This window comes from Acromyrmex echinatior, chromosome 2 (assembly GCF_024713525.1).
Source record: "Acromyrmex echinatior isolate Ae372 chromosome 2, ASM2471352v2, whole genome shotgun sequence".
NCBI lineage: Eukaryota > Metazoa > Arthropoda > Insecta > Hymenoptera > Formicidae > Acromyrmex > Acromyrmex echinatior.
In genome coordinates this window covers 21,051,025-21,069,232 of record NC_141853.1, presented here as the reverse complement: position 1 = coordinate 21,069,232, position 18,208 = coordinate 21,051,025, and the positions used below count along the sequence as shown (strand labels likewise).

Sequence of the window (18,208 nt, the reverse complement as noted above, 5' to 3'; positions counted from 1 at the left end):
TCGATAAGATAATTAACGAGCTTCAGTTTTAATATTTCATGAGTTCTCATTGCTTGTGTTGATTACTTTCTTAAATACCAAACACTCTTAAAGTTCTTTTTACCCCGGTACAACGTTAACCCTGTCTGCTAACGCAATCGCATACGGCCTGACTCACGGCACTTACTCAGACTGACTCACCAGACAAAGCTATCGATCGATCAAGACAAAGCGATCGATCAAGAAAGGGCGCAAATGGCAACGCGGCGTTGCCTGCCGCCTCGGCAAACCGCTGCATCGATTGTCAGCGAGATCATTTTTCACTCGAAACGACGGGGCGGGTTTTCGCGCCCGGGACGACGAAGACGAGCTCCGGAGCCCGCGGGACTTGCGGCGCGCAAGTATTTTGCATATGAAAGGTTCGCCTTTGCTTTCTGCCAATACATAAGCCGCTAAGTTTGTTGTCACGCGGCAAGCGACGTGAGTGGCAGCTCGCGTTGCCGCACGAGTGCATTTCGCGTCTTCCCCTGCGTCGCGTCGCGTCGCGGCGTCGGATGGGAGGGAGGGAGGGAAAGAAACCATCTCGATGCGCGACGGTGATGCATTCTGACGCTCGACGCGGGTGTACGTTTCGGGGATCGGTTTCTCGAAGGTGCGAGAGCGATTCGCACCGATCGATGCACTGGCATATGTATGGGTATGTGTGCGTGTGCGTGTTCGCTCGCGCAGCATACACCGTCAGAGCGTGTTATGCGAGGAGCGACACGAAACGCACTGCAATTTGATCGATCGTGAATCTTGATCGTCGTCGTACTGTTTGGTTCATGCTAATCCGAGCTGGCTTTCGTGACGAAACATTCCTCACACTCGACTGAAAATTGATTTTAATTGACGTAAATTATTATTAATTAAATAAGAGTATACTATTAATTAAGCTTTATTTTTTTATATTTATATTTATCAAGAAAAGAGTAGAATTATAATTTATATATACATATATATATATATATTTCAGAGTCGCAGATAAATGATAAAATTTTTAGGAAAACATTAATTCAAGGCTTAGCTATTATTTTTACTGATATTTATAATCTATAGAATCCAAATTAAAAATTGGAATCACATTTTTATTTAAAAAAATTCTAGTTTGTCGATTCAATCGCTTTCTCCTAACAATTTATATTTGTTTATTGACGGGGCGGAATTTTGCGATACATATTATATATTTAGTACATACATTAAAACTTTTATGAGATAGAAGTTAATTTTCTAATTTTTGCAGAAAGAAGGAATTCTGCAATATATATCATATATATATTTACCTCAAAAAGTTTTTATTATAAATAGTAATAAAAGAGTATAAATCCGGTTATGTTTTCGTCAAGTATATATATATATATATATAAAATTGTTCGCACCATTTCTAAATACGAGAGATTATTTACGTCCGACTCCATCTAGAGTATAAAAGTTGACATAACAAATGTCTTAAATAGCACTTGTATGTAGCGATGTTTTGAAATATTTGATATCATAGTAAAATGCTCAAAATGTCATGTAATCTGCGAAAGAACGTTACGTATAAATTTTTTTAAAATTACTTGCGAAACTGTAAGTACGTTCAAAAGAAATAAGAGCAAAATACTTAGTAATAAAAAGTCACCGCGCGCGTTTCACCTGATTTGTGGCGCACATTCTACGGGTACGTCACGTAGCCTCCGTTGCAATCAATAGCACAATAGATTCTCTTTTATCGTGCGAGTTTCCACGAAAGAGGACGAAAAAGGAGCAGAGTTAACGTGCCGCGTCTTGAATCTCGCTAAAGCCTCGGCTAAAGCGAAACCGAACTTTGCCATCCCGTTTTTTCACCGCAAACCCATTTCGTCTCGGTACAAGCGAGCGCCACTTTTATTACGCGTTTCGGTATTCTAATTTCAAATTTTCGAGATAAGCGAACATTCTTTACAGCGTCAGCGCCTAAGACGAGTGTCTTGGTGCCGGCAGATTCGCCACGGGATTACTCCGTCTCGGTTTATGAAGATTAAAATCAGCGCGCGTACACGAACGTGTTAAAAAGCAAGGTGTACTTGCCTCGTTTTCTGTGGAACGTAACACGAGGTAAACTCTGGGGATAGAGGACGCGGCGCAACGGCGCCGTAAACGTGATTTAATAGTGATACATAAACGCATTTTATACGCTTGATACCAAGAATCGTGCGAGATCAAGGATGCATCTTCAAGGACTTCGTCCCATTTGTATCGATGTTACATAGAATGTCGAGTGATTTCTTATAATAAGATGAGGTAAAAGCGAAGAGTGCATTAAGTTGCGAGTCTCGTACTTTCAGTACTGTCAGTGTGTTCCATCTCTCGCATAGCAAGAGTTAGCTTGTTCGATAATTGATGTAGCTACAATCTTATAATCTCTATCTAGAATCAGCTGCCAAATAAAGTTAATAAGTAGTAAGTCGTTATGTCAACTTTCATACTCTAGATGTAGTCGGACATAAATAATCTCTCGTATTTAGAAATGTACGAACAACGTATATATATATATATATATATATATATATACATATTAAGAATTTTTAGCACGACCGTATATGTGAATCAAATACGATAAGGAAAGCCAAGAACGGTCACATTTTTGGATATTACAAATAATACATTATATATTCATTTTATTAAATCCATTTATTAAATCTTATCTATCTATAATTTATTAAATTATTATTAAACTAGAGAATAATATATAAAAAAATAGATACCACATAACGCATCTAATAAACGACACGATAATGTAGATAACAGAAGTGCACATTAATCTTTTGATTAGTTCAACGTTTTTTAAATCTGATTTCTGCATTATATGTACATAACACATATATGTAATAAAATTTAAATGTATGATTATCGCTTTGCATCTTAAGATTCATAAAAATTATGTGGACTGTTATTTCGAATGAGCAAAGTGAATCATCTTCTATACAACGTTTTGGCCTGCTTGGTATACGCTTTAGCTGTAGCTAATGTAGCATTCACGCCAAATTTCGCGCATTCGAGCTCCTTTGTCCAATGTAATAGCCGACTTCTCATGCGTCCGCTCTTAAATCGCGTTCTACCGGGAACGTCATCTCCGTCATGACGTTTAACGACTGACGTTAAAAAAGATAAAAACTTTAATGAAGACATGAGAATGTAGGAAATGGCAAAGAAGATAATTTCTTAAACTTTCATTTGCAGATAACGTGTAGTAATTTTAGTATCGATGGTATATAAATCCAATTTAGTACGAAAATGACGATATTAATCATTGAGGTATAAATGGTAAAATTAATATTTATTTATCGCTCTTTTGACAATTTTAATAAAAATTATTTTTCGGATGTATCGTTCAATTCGCCATTTCACTTGACGCGGAGCGATATGAATAGCCGAATATATATTTCGCGAGGTTTTATTATATTAAGCGCACAATTAGCCTGATACGCGCGATACGTTGCGTTAATACGGCGCGACCGAGTATTATCAATATTTTATTAATCGACAGCACTAAAATTCCGCCAATTCGAAGGTAATGCGCGTTTCGTGTCGGCCGGATTTTATAAATTCATAATTCACACTTCGGGGCTACCGCTGTTATTGACCCGTAATAAAGTTGCAGTTCATAAAAGTGGCAAGCCCGTGGGCTGTCAGCAGCATGAAATTCCTGCATTATCAAGGTCAAAGCGGAACGAGCGTGACGTTTTAGCGAAGCTGTTACCCATGTCACGCACGAGTGGCCATGATAACCGACGACAATGGATGCTTCACGGAAGCATCAGTCTCGGTCTGGTCAGCGACTCCTGCTTCCTTTTCCAGATCGGGCGATCGGCAAAAAATTATTAAGGGTATCGGCATTCCAGGACGCGAAGCAACTGCATCGGTAGATATCGTCAGATATCGTAAAATAAATCGGATTTAATGATGGTATACTAGCTTTGAGTTTCTCTATATAGTTGATTGTGAATACATGAGATGTGAAAAACTTGAGTGCTTCCAGGAACGCGCTCACTAAGAGCTTAAATAACAGTTAAATAACAGTTAAATGTGATTATTGGCTGTAAGGATAAGAATCATGAATTTTTATTAAAATCGTCATAAAAGAGCGAATAAATATTAATTCTATCATTTATACCTCAATGATTAATATCGTGATTTTCGTATAAATTTATAAAAATTATTAAAAGTAATAAATTTATGTTTGTTTTAATTTGTTGGTGGAATTACACGATGTAGAATTATAAAGTCTCATCTTTCAAAAATTTTCACATATAACTAAATATATGTACAAAGATAGATAGATAAATATAAAGATTTATGTGTCGTTAATTTTGTATATATAATTGTTTGTTACGTTTCTAAATACTAGAGATTATTTACGTCCATCTCCATTTAGTATGAAAGTTGACACACTTATTACCATCCAGGGTATGAAAATCGACAACAATACAACTATTACTTATTAACTTTATTTGATCACTTTTCTTAGGATGTAATATAGCAGTTGATAGTGCGCTCCTGATGATGCATCAATTGTTTTGCATCAAGCGTAAGAATCGTTTCGCCGTGGAACTACAGGGACATGATTGCGAGACATTACTTTTGCAACTGTACTCTCTAAATCTGAATCAGTGGATAGTCTATCATACTTGGCATTGATAATCAGTGAAGTTCAATTAAAAAAGGAAGAATGTTTAAGCATTATATAACTAAAATACTGATATCTGCACGTTAATTTCAATTTTTCGATACCATATTCATTGAGTTTAAGCACTAAAACAAAATTAGTTAGATCACTAATAAAGATTAGTTAGGTTAGGGATCTTACATTTAATTTACTGATTACCAGTGGCACCAGTGGATATCAATGATTATCCATTCAAATGTAGAGAGTATAACTCAATGTTTGGTTAGCAATTATCGGTGCACTATTAGTTCAAATCTGTTAGATTTAAAAGTACGTAGCGCGTAAACCGAGACTCGGGAATATGGAACAAATTCCATTCTGACTGTGTCATCCATTGCGTTATTTATTTCCTTGAAATGCATTATGTAGATAATCGCCAAGCAGTGAGGTAGATTATTGTAATACGCGGATTAATTTAATCATTACCTAACTTGTACGTCGATTGTACGATAATGATGATTAATTTATGTATTGATGATTTAAGAAAACAATATTGTAAAGTAATGAACTTATCATTTTAAATAAAGCGTGAACGAATTAGATTGCCGTGAAAGATAATTGCCAGGCTCTACGAAGAACTATTTCCTGTTCCGAATGAATGGCGCGGGATGGGAATACATAGATAGAGATAAAAAGCAACGTTAAATTCACACCAGTCCACGCGACAACTTTTCTTCCCGTGAGTCTTGAGAAACCGAATATAATTGGCATTAGCCAGCTAGGAAATTGCGAAAGAGGTAACGCAGCCGATGATATCATATCGCTCCGCCACACCACTTCGGGTATATCACACAGAATATATCGCGTAACCGCTTTGGGAAAAGCCCGGCCGCGATACCCAAGAAAGTATAGGCTACACCTGACTCGTTGGTGCACGCTCGGCGGAAACGTATTGCGTGATAAAATATGCATTGCGTGCGGTCGCAAGTGAGCCGGAATTCTGAACGCATGACCCGCGGGAATAAAGTAGATATTGCGTAGGTGAGGCAAATTAAAGCCGTAAATCGAGTCCGGGGATGCGCCAAATCGTTTCGTTGCCGAGAGAGATAAGTTACCGCTCTCGGGTTACCGCAGCTCGAAATCGAAGCTTACATTCGTATTTCGCATCGCGCGTTTGTGTCGCGCTTTATTGCGTTCGTCGGCCTGTCGCTCGTCGGCCCGGCCGCGCAAAAGCATGTTAAATGCGTATCAATCCCGTTTAGAGCGTACCGGATCCGCCTCGTCATCGAATATCGAATCTCGTGGAAGATAATTACGAGCGAGTTCCTAAAGAGACGGAGCGGCCGATTATATTCTCGCAACGACGTTAGATCTCTACCGCTCGTTTTTTCCATGACGATAACCAATTATCCTGGGTATTCAAAGTTAAACAACAGCAATTTATTTTGAACCGCGGAAGCCAAGTAATCTGATAATAACAGATAAATTATTTTATATGTGACTATTATAGTGATTGGCTTCTGTAAGATAAATTAATAATTAAATAAAATGCTCTAATTTGTGGGTTATCCGAAATAGCCGAATATAAATACTGCTTCGTTCTAATTTTTTTGGTTGTTTGAATAATTAAATTTGATTTGATAAATTACAAACACATTATTTTAACTTATAAATAACATCAAGAGATTGTATAATAATACCAAACTTATTTTTTATGATTCATTTAAAAGTTTCCCGGAAGAACGATTTAAATTTGAACTTGATAGTAAATGGTTGCATTTAGCAGAGAAAATAGCTTTGGACGAATCTAAAATCTAAATGTATATAAATCGATCATATTAAAGAATTTTACAACAGTTGCAAAACTGCTCTGAACTTTCTCTGCTCTGAACGCAGTCATTATCTTATTATCTTTATTTTTTAAATTCCAATAAATTTAATATAACTTCAAGATTATTAAATTAAAACGAATTCGATTTATTATTATATATGAAAAATCGATTCATCGGTTAATTTTATAATATTTTTTAAAAGAAAATAAATTCTTGTTTTGAATAAATAATAATAAATTTTTTTTTATTTATAATAAATTTATTTTAAGAAAATATTTTTTGTTAAAGATAACCGTTACTTAAAAGGAAAAAAATAAATTGAGCAATTACTTTTCTTGAACAATAGAATGATATATTTTTATACAAATGTATGTTTTACGGATGTGATTTGATAGATTTTTGCGTACGTGATAAAAATACTATAGTTTTCGGGAACTGCGAACAAATTATACCGTAAAAACGTAAGTGAGAAATTGCTAGATGCGTCTGTATACCCGTAAGATATATCGTAATTCCGCCATTTTCGCGGCTGTTAGCAATTTCTTTCCCCTTCGAAATTCTCGCGGATCGTTACAATCCCAGCGATGGATGCTCGGATCTCTCGCAAATATGAATTATTAAATTTGGACAAAGGTTCACGCCTCGGCGATGTACTCGCGCGAATGTACGTGCCCTGCAATAAGACGACCGAATGCAGGCAGACTCCCTGTAATCAAGTGCAATCTCGGCGACTGCTTATTTACACCTCGAGACTCGTGAAAGCCGTGCAACGAGGCACCACAATGAGGACCCGTCTGCAAAAATCATAAACACCGTGTACGGTCCTGTTCATAAGTTCTCGCCGCAGTCTTAAGTTAGCCGACACGGAGGAATTACCTTTACTCGATTTACTCGCGTCGTTCGTTGCTGCAAACATGAGTCTCTTAAAATAAACGAATATATTTACTTGTCGAATGAATTATAAATGATGTACCATCATTCGGTATTTCCATTAGCATTGTCACAAAAATGTACTTGTTCTTGCATATATTATCTATTAATAGATAAATGTAATTGGAGTTATTTTAATTGACTTAATTTTGACAAATCAAATTATTTAGAGTATCCAATTATAATTATTTTAAAATAAGTGCATAACCATACTTTTTCTAAATAATAGTTTTTGTAATCGTAGCTCTTCTAATAAACGCGAGGATTTTTATCGTTTCCATGCCTTAAGATCAAAAAAATTATACGTGTAAATATGTAAGCATATTATTGATGATATTTATAATGAGTAATGTTACACGTCGTGAATTTGACTAACGAAGAGAATATACGTATCAATCGCAACTTATAATTATTAAAACGTAAGTTTAATCAATTATATGTGCATTACAATAATCTATCTAAAATTATATTAATAATATAAGCACATACATACAAAAGGCGAAGCAATCTGCATCTGTTTTTAAATTATTAGATTGAAAGGACATACAATTTGAATTTGCCCATGTAATCTGTTCGGCCTGTCGAAGGTTGGTTAGTTGTTGGATGAGAAAGAGGCAAAAAGTTTGGAAAAAGTTGCTTGGTAGGCACTAGTCAGATCAAGTACTCAGCCAATCTGTCTATCGAGAGACCAGTCCATTTTTTTCTTTCTTTAATCCACTGTTCTTACGTTAGATTCGAGTTTTAGATCGAGTTTCATCGATGGTCTGTTCCTCGTTTTAAAACGTTCTTGATTCTATACAATAGATATATTATTAATATTGTATACATCTTTACAATAAAATATTTATGGTAAACCGAAATACACTTATCAAAAAACGCACAGGTCTGGAAACATTCTATGATATTCTCTGAAAAAGTTTTGTAATCTCTTACATTCCGCAAAATGTTACAATTATAATTTGAATAATTAAGTAATTAATTGAATTAATTTTGATTTTCTTTAAGTTGCACATTCTTTACATTTTCTTCACTTGGCATATAAATTCGTATTTGTATCAAGCTTATAATTCAGACAGTCGAGCAGTTAATTCTCAGAATCATGTCGTAGGCCAAGAAAGTTGTATATCTCCGGCTTTTCGAAGTTCTATCAAGTGACGTTCGTGCCTGAGTAAACCAAGGAGCCTGCTCCACCTGGTAGTGTATTTGCCAAAGACGTTTACGACACCGGGGTACAGTTGATCCATTTCTCTGCAAATACCAGTGCGATAAGAGGAAATCCGACGCACTCCGTATACCTTAATAGCGGATTCGAGTTTCGGGGACGTCACTGAGGAGGGGGAGAGGGGAGATTATTTTTGCCGTATTCCCGACGTTTACTTGTGCAATCATACACGACCAAGCGTTAGCTGCAACTGCTTTAATAAACTGCCGGGAGCTATTTGCATTTCTTTCGATGGCTGCTTACTCGACGAATCGCGGTTTTTATTAAGGTCGGTTGCCTTGAATTATATCCGTCAACAGCTTTCTCGAGAGACTGAAAAATGGAAGAGACGTCGAAGCTGCAATTATTTTCAAGGAGGACGTAGAAATTAATCTTTTAAAATCTTTTTAGTAATTACTTCAACGTACTCGGTTAGGAAGTCACCAGAGAACACGAACGATAAAAGAAATAAACATAATTACCACGATTGACTTAGATTATGATGTTGGAAAATCATATTTTTTCCGTTTCAATACAGTGCGAAATAAATAAGTTCTTTTACGTGACATCACTAGTACTTAACAAAATAAACTCATAAAAAGTGCTGATAATTTTTCACTGGCTTTAAGTTTCTTTATAGTTGATTGTGAATATGTGAGATGCGAAAATGTTGAGTGCAGGAGCACTCACTAAGAACTTAAATAGCAGTTAAATGTGATTCTTGGTTATAAGGATAAGAACTATGAATTTTTATTAAAATCGTCATTAAAAGAACGATAAATAAATTAATTTTAGCATTTATACTTCAATGATTAATATCGTGATTTTCGTATAAATGTATAAAAATTATTAAAAGTATAAATTTTTATTTGTTTTAATTTATTGATGGAACAATGTTTACAAAGTTCCACCTTCCAAAAATTTTTTAAATGATGTGATGATATTTTATACTTTGATGAGATATGTTTATGTTGTCAAATATATATTATATAATTTTTCGTTACGTTTCTAAATACGAGAGATTATTCACGTTCACCTCTATTTAATATGAAAGTTGACATAACTTATTACGAGAATATGAAAGTCAACAACTATTACTTATTAATTTTATAAATTTATATCAACTCGTAAAAAGCGCTGATAATTTTTTATCTATAAATAATTTAAAATTTACATTATTAATAAAATTTACATTGATGTTCTTTTATTTAAGATATATTATTTAAAACAAATATATTTTTATTAAAATATATATATTTTTTTATAAACACAAAAGGTTATATATTATTAGTAAAGTAAAATCAATAGCATGTTTTCTTGCAATCTTTAGAGAAAAGTCGCTGATACCGACATATCACTTTGTTTTTAGACAATATTTCTTAAACAAAAGATAAAAATAAAACTTTAAAAATATAAGTACAAACTAAAAAGTGTCTTTTCATCTATCAGATAGAACAAGCAGTTTTTATAATACTGTTTAAAAAAATTAATTATTGCAATTTTGCATTTAAAATGATGTAATATTATCAATAATATAGTCACTATTATTTAAACTACGCCATTTGCAAAAGAAAATCGTAAGAATTTTATTTTCGTATTCGTTTTTAACTGATTTAGTATAGAAACAAGCTACAAATATACGAATTATGAGTTTGTACTTTTTTAATTAGCTAAATAGATGATGATTTTAGTATTAATAAAGCAATAGTTAGTTTCTGAGAAATAAGGGGGTGTCGCTTTATGAAACTATATCAGTATCGGCGACTTTCCTCTAACCACAAGTGTAAATCTACATAAAGTTAATAAGTAATAGTTGTATTGTTGTCGATTTTCATACTCTGAATGATAATAAGTTATATCAATTTCATGTTAGATGGAGACGGACGTAAATGTTCTCTCGTATTTAGAAACGTATTTAGAACGTAACGAACAGTTATATATACAACATTAACGACACATAAACATGTTTATATTTGTTATACTGTTATACATATGTTTAATTATATGTGAAAATTTTTGAAAGATGAGACTTCGTAATTTTACATATAATGCACGTGTAATTCCATCAATAAATTAAAACAAACATAAATTTATACTTTTAATAATTTTTATAAATTTATATGAAAATCTACGTGTAATTTCACCAATAAATTAAAACAAATATAAATTTATACTTTTAATAATTTTTATAAATTTATATGAAAATTACGATATTATTCATTAAGGTATAAATGATAAAATAAATATTTATTCATCGCTCTTTTAATAACGATTTTAATAAAAATTCTTACAATTAACAATCACATTTAATTGCTATTCAAATTCTTAGTGAGCGCTTCTGGATGTACTAAAAATATTTGCGTTCAATCACTCATTGTATCTCGTCTTATCATGACCTCGTCTGACCATGTCTTGATAGTACTTAATTTATTTTATACATTTTTCATCTGTTCTGGATTCTATTATTTGGTTTATATTACATTTTTAAATAATGAAAAATTTTTTATCTGTATTTATCGAATTATATTCTTGACTGAATTTGCGAGTTGTGTATGTCTACACGTTTTGTATGTGAGTTAATTTATTTTTATCAATATTCTTACTACTCAGTATCATTTTAACATTTTGACTTATTTTTGAGGTTTTTTTCACTTGATCAGTCAACCGCTTGCAAATGATACATCGATCATGTAACAACACGACACTTATTTGATTTTCATGCGTTTATTTATTATATGATTTGAAGAGGGCTCAAAGCTTGAGCCGGAACGTTATCATTATAAACTATTTACTTTTATATTTAGATTACATATTATTTTATTAACTGCATGTATAATTTCTTTGCCTATCGATATATCCGCACCTGACTTCAATATACCTATATATTTTGATGTTTGTAATTTAATAGCGTTTATTGTCAAAATATCACAGTGTGAATCTTAAAACTTTATCTACACTGTTAAATGTTAAAGGATCAAATTTAAATTCTTCGAGTTAAATCATATTTTGTCATTTTTAACTTTCAAGTGTATTAAATGTATTATTTTAATTTAAAACACGTGATTAAACAATCAGTCAATCCATTTCTGTGGTTGAATTATTTAGTTTTAAAGTAAACAGCATATTAATGTATGCACTTAGTAAATAATAAATTAAATTTGATAAATTAAATAATAAATAAAATTTAGTATATTTTTTTAATTGAATTATTTAATTCCATTGTTTCAGTTAAATTAACGACATATTGAGTAAGAGCAGTGACTACATTTTATAGGAATTCTAGGTTCTATTCTCTAGGTTATGTTCTATAGAAATGATTAAAAATACCTCAAATTAAGTATAATTTGACATTGTTAATTTAATAATGCAGTATATCTTTTTAAAACATTTTATTTTATTACAATTGTTTATTTATATTTTGGGAGAAATATAAATATTGATTCATATGTTCACTTATAATTTTAACGCGGTAGTCCAGAACGGCAAAGATTCGTGCAAAATCTCAGCCTTCTGGAGCGCACCTGCGTATCAATGCGTGTCCTCGAGCGTGAACTCGACGGGCAACTTTGAAGACGCGTTGCCGGGCCGGCGTATCGAAGAAATTAACGAAGCGGCGCGTTTTTTCGCGAATCCTTCGCCGACCGATTTCGCGGCCGCGTAGGAGGGATAATGGTCGGCGTCATCGTCAAAACACGTCTCTCCGCGTCGTGCCGCGCGTTGAAAATCGATTCGTGCAGAACGGCATGGCGGCGGCGAAGGAGCGTCGCTTCTTGCCGTCTCCGGCTCCGATTCTGCTTCATGGGGCTGTGGGGAACCGTTAATCGTGTATAGTGTATACCATACGCAGGGAAGGATCAGGTTGCCGGATGACTCCGCAATCTGAACGCGAACAATCTCTATGCGTCTATTCGACTCGCACTTCTCTTTCTCTCTTTCTTGGCGCGCCACTGCATAGACACCGATATTTCTTTCATACGTACTAGCCTCCCACGATTCGCAGTGAGGTTCGCTGCTGAATGAGGTATTCTCGTCAATGGTTACAGCGAAGAGTACACACAGATGCGACATGAAACATAAATACAATACGTACGTACACTCGATGACTAACGAACTATGATGCTGTGGGGAAGGATCATATAGGTACTTCTGTTATATGCCGATCATCCTTTCGTTACATGCGCGAATTTGTCTCTCGTGTATTTTCACTTAAGTATTTATTATGACCTATTTATTGCAGTCATATAACGCTGAGATGTCAAAAATACAATATTATAAAAAATTCTGTGCTCATATCGAAATAAATTAATTTCTGTCATGCTATCATCTACATTTAAATAAGTAAATAAAACATGAATAACGATTTTTCGACGATTTAACGAATATATGAATTAATAAATTACTATAAATTTTAATCAACCGTCACGAGATTTATTTTCACTGAAAGCGTATATGGGATGCATATAAATTAAATTATATGAGACTCATTAACGAAGAAAATTGGAGAAGAGAGTTATTGGCACATTTTGCAAGTCCACTCTACCAAATGCAAGCACCGACGCGATATCAAAAAAGACTCATTTAGCTTGACGCGTGACGCAAGAAAGAAATTCATATGATTTCTCGCTCCTGACGTCATAATCCAATATAGCTGCAGTGACAGACCAAGAGTCTTAAATCCAAGTGACGCGAAACTTTTCACAGCGAGAAAAGAAGCGTACTCGCTCTCATGCTGCGAATATGAACATAAAGGTAATGGTTAAGGAGAATATTACATTAAAGTGGCATATGAGAGGAATGTGTCGATTTTTATCGAAATTCTAAATTCTTTGCTTTAAGTTTTGAAGAAATGATACTTGGATCGTATTCAATATCACGCGTGACATCGACATGTATGGAACGTTTATATCTATATATCTATATATATATATATATACGTAGATATATATATATATTAGGTGTTGGAATTAATTCGTAGCGTTTTACAAGTGATGGGAAGTACTTTCATTAATGTATTTTTTAATGCTCATGTGAAATAAATAACATTCTTTCATTAAAAACGCTACGAATTAATTCCAACACCTAATATATACGTAGATATATATATATATATATATATATATATATCTACGTACATATTTCTTTTTAAAATGGTATATATATATATATTTGCGTAATGTTCAAGCTTATAACCGAAGACAAACGATACGATATTCAGACAGGCGAGAAAATTATTAGCATTTTTTGTAACAATTTCTGGTTACGTTATTCGAGTAACATTCTGACGGAGTATATACAGTGTCTAATTTAAATGTTTTAAATTAGAAATAGCACGAAGATTATGTTCGAACGCATGAAGAATACGCGATAAGATATCATTTGTGATTAGCACATGATTTATGAGACTTTATACTTCTATACTTTCAATTACATTTCGAGAACAACGGTTCATACCTGGAAGAAATCGTGGTAAAATCTTAAATTGTATTGTATAACGTTACAAAATGCAACATATGGCGCACACATTTATAATAGATCTAACTTTGCGAAATAATACTCTAAATGTAGCAATTTATCATAAACAATTGGTAAAGATTCAGTATCTCCTTAGCAACGGGCTTGGTCGAAAAATTAGAACTCTTACAACTTACAAATTTTGGATCGTTTAATGCAAATACTTTCTGTTAATTTTCAAATTATTAATTTTGCATCATTGCAACGAAATGTTATATTAATCGTTACATCGTAAATAAAGGTTTTGGCGGTATTTATTGTAATTCGTGAAAGATCGTCATATAAAAAGTTACGCCCCGTCAGTCGCATCTGAGCAAAATGTTGTAATGCTTTCACAGATTCAAGCTAAATTCTATAGTAAACAAAAGATTTACGTGAACACAAGATTCGTAAATCTGTCGACATGAAAAGCAGACTATCTTAAGGACGAGAATAGAATGGGAGAGGAAGATTTATATAAAATTATATAAGACTGAAATATATAAGCAACAGAAAGAAAACGAGAAATATCTGAAAGAATTAAATTCTTAATAATTACTATAATATAATTTATATATTTAAAATAAATTTTTGTTTATTTCTTTATATTCGTCATAAATTATAATGTATGTATGTATATATTAGGTGTTGGAATTAATTCGTAGCGTTTTACAAGTGATGGGAAGTACTTTCATTAATGTATTTTTTAATGCTCATGTGAAATAAATAACATTCTTTCATTAAAAACGCTACGAATTAATTCCAACACCTAATATATATATATATATATATATATATATACTTGTGTACACTCTAAATCAATAGCAATGAAAATTAAAATTTTATTGCTAACATGCATTGAATGTTATTGCAAGGAGTGAATTTAACGACATAGTGCATCGTTTGTCGCATCTTGAAACACATATGACATAAACATAAGAGTCAGAATAAAATAATTAAAAATAAAATAATAATAATTAAAAATAAAGTTAATAGATTGATAGCATGCTCTGTTCAAAATCTGTACACAAATCTCCATACACTGAGAAAAAAATTTGTTCAACTAACTAAACACATTTAGTTGTTTGCAGATTTGATTAATTTAACAAATTTTATTTAATTAAATTTAACCGTAGTCTGCTTAACATTAAACAGTTTGTTAAGCAGACTACAGTTGAATTCGATTAAATAAAATGTGTTGAGTTAACCAAATCTGCAAACAACTAAATGTGTTTAGTTCGTTAAACAAATGTTTTTTTCTCAGTGTAGACTTTGTTATCTGGATTTGGAGTGACATTATTTTAACCTCCATATTCACTCTTTTTTCGAGTAAATTTTTCTAATTATCGAACGGATTTTTCATTCCCATCTTGCAGTAAAATTCACGGGCAGTAATATTGGCGCAATTGTCACTAATACCTGTATTGAAATTTCAATTTAATGTAGTGAAATTTCATTGCTACAGATTTAGAGTGTACGTATTGTTTATAATATCCATAGATTTATTTAGTCTTTTATTGATAGCTATTGTCTAATTTTATATTATCTCAATTTTAATTAATATTTTAATTAATATTTTCCACATGCGTTTTATTCTTTTACATCTTTGAATTTCAATTGCTCAAACAAATAAAGTGCTTATAACGCGATTAGTTAAAAGCCAAACTCGCGTTTCGTAACTAGGAAACACTAATTCCGAATGTATGTAAATCATCCGGGCATACCTGCCGCGTCGAATCATCTATCTTCGGGAACTTTCCGTTTGCTCGTGGCGCAAGAACAGCAAAGGATGAACTTCAAGAGCAACATCAATCTGAGATCTACGAAGTTAAGCGAAAAAGTTCGATGCTCGCGAAATGAATTCGAACGGAGTAACGTAGGCGTAACGCGTTCCCGCTTGGGAGAAGCGATCGAGTGCGCGACGAGCAAAGGTACCTTTAACCAAAGAACCATGGCTGGTTTGAAAAGAAGGCGAATAGTGATGGGAGAAAGAGAAAGAGAAAGAGAAAGAGTGAGAGGTGCGGCACAAGGTGAACAGAGATTTGCAATCATGCGAACGGAATAATTGCACTCAGGGAATTAACGTGCATCGAGTATAGGGGACAAGCCGGTGTAATTGTTGGCGCTAATTAATTAATAGCTTCAAGTCCGGCTGATTAGACAAGCGAATGCGCAAGGGGCACCCGAGAAAGGACAGAAATACGATCGTTCCTCTTTTGTATTTTTCCTCTCGTGTTCCAGTGGGCTGGTGCGAAATAAAATACATGAAAATGATGAAAAAATTGCATTGACAAATCAACCGTAAAATTGTTGACGAAGAATTAGCATTTCTTTATTAATATAGGATATTCTTATTTTTATCGTCGGAATAATAAAGGGAAACGGCATTTTTGCATCTTTTTTGCCAATAATTAAATTCCTTTAGAAAATGACAGATTTGAAGTTGTTGAAAAGCTAAAAGTAAATCGCGAGCGATAACTGCACCTGCTGTTTGTGCTCGTTGAATCTGAAATGAGCATCAATATTTTATCGTAAATTATTTTTCATCTTAACTATAAAAAATGTAACTCGCGAGAGCGAATTAAGATTTAATTTGATAAATTTGCACGGTCTGCTTAAAAGCGAATTTATTTTTACGATCGGAACGGCCGCGCGAATCCAACGCGGATATTAAATTACACGCAGATATTAGTTAACACTAGACCTTTTATTCTTATCGTTCCGTCGTCGTTCAATCGTTAGGCCATCGTCTTTACAAAAGCGGACCTTCGCAGTAACAGGCAGGTTCCTCTAGCTCAGCAAATTATTAACAATCAGGCAGGTGTTTGCGCGGTTCACGAGATTTGCTAACAAGGCGGCATTTTCGAGGTGCGGACTTGAGGCATATAATTATATCCCTGCCTCCCTATGCGTATGCATGCTTCGATACCAACCTCTTCTATACAGGGTGTGCTGATCTCTTGGATAACTGAATGATGCCTTTGAGCCGTGTACTCGTTGTACACTTTATGGCAAAATATAGGGAACACGAATATAAATTCTTGTTTGAACATCGACGTATATTGTCGGTGTATATTGTGTTTTATTTTTATTATATTATATTTTTATCAGGATTTAAAACAAATTGTGACAAATACGTAAATTTTTATTTGAAAAACATATAAATATGAATTTATATGACAACAGATATAGAATAATTTGCGTATTGTTAATTCCTATCGTATGGAAAATCGTAAACTAACCATAATTATTCCGATTTTAATCTGAATTTATATTTATAAAAAATCGATCTGTGTGTGGAATGTAAACGTTCGAGTATAGAGTATGAAGCGTTGGCTCGAGTGCAAGGAACAGCGGAGAAATGCCTATTGCCGTACGAACGGATAGAAGAGTCCTCGATGCCTTCAACAATTCTGCAAATCAATTTGCAATACGCGGAACAGGCACGCTGGGCTCAGTGGCTGGGCGGTTGCTCGCAGTCCAGGGACGTCTGTCGGCTTCATAAATTGTTACTCGTTACGGTCATTACGCTTGCCTGAAAGAGATTCTACGCTATTGCACGACTCCACCTAACTAAAGCTGTGGCTCGCGCGAATCGGTAAAGCGACCGTGCGAGTCGTTACGATCGTTGCTCCGTCGAAGTCTGGCAAGGAGACATGGGATTTCTAAGTGTAGAAGCAAAGTTTCCGGCACGTGAAGGGACATATTAGCGCGACGTACATACGCATTAAGCGTGGAAAACGATCTAAGGTATACCGGTTATAACTGGGCGCCGTCCAATTTGACCACCCTGTACACTGTCCGTTGCAGCGCCCGGTTGGCTGCGGCGTGAAACCGGTGGGTATGATTACCCACTTTAGTTAACGATCTTCGTAGCCCCATGGCAGTTCCGAAAGGTCAGAAAGAAAACCGCAAGGAGATCGGCAGAACGAAGAGAGAGCGGAACGCCACCATCGACTCGTCGATCGGTTATATCCGTCTTTGCTTTTGTTCCGCTTTTTACACTTCTGTAGCGTTTAACAAAAGAAGTTGACAGTAAACAAGGAAATATTTGCTAACTTGTGAGGTTTACAATGGAATTATTTCTAAACGCTATAAAATGTGCTA

General features: G+C 34.0%; 1 protein-coding gene across 1 annotated transcript in view; it reads left to right on the top strand.

Moving 5' to 3' along the window:
• The window catches only part of LOC105143670 (uncharacterized), a 204,792-nt gene that overhangs the window by 27,802 nt on the left and 158,782 nt on the right, over positions 1 to 18,208 (top strand). The gene's annotated exons all lie outside the window — the stretch shown is intronic.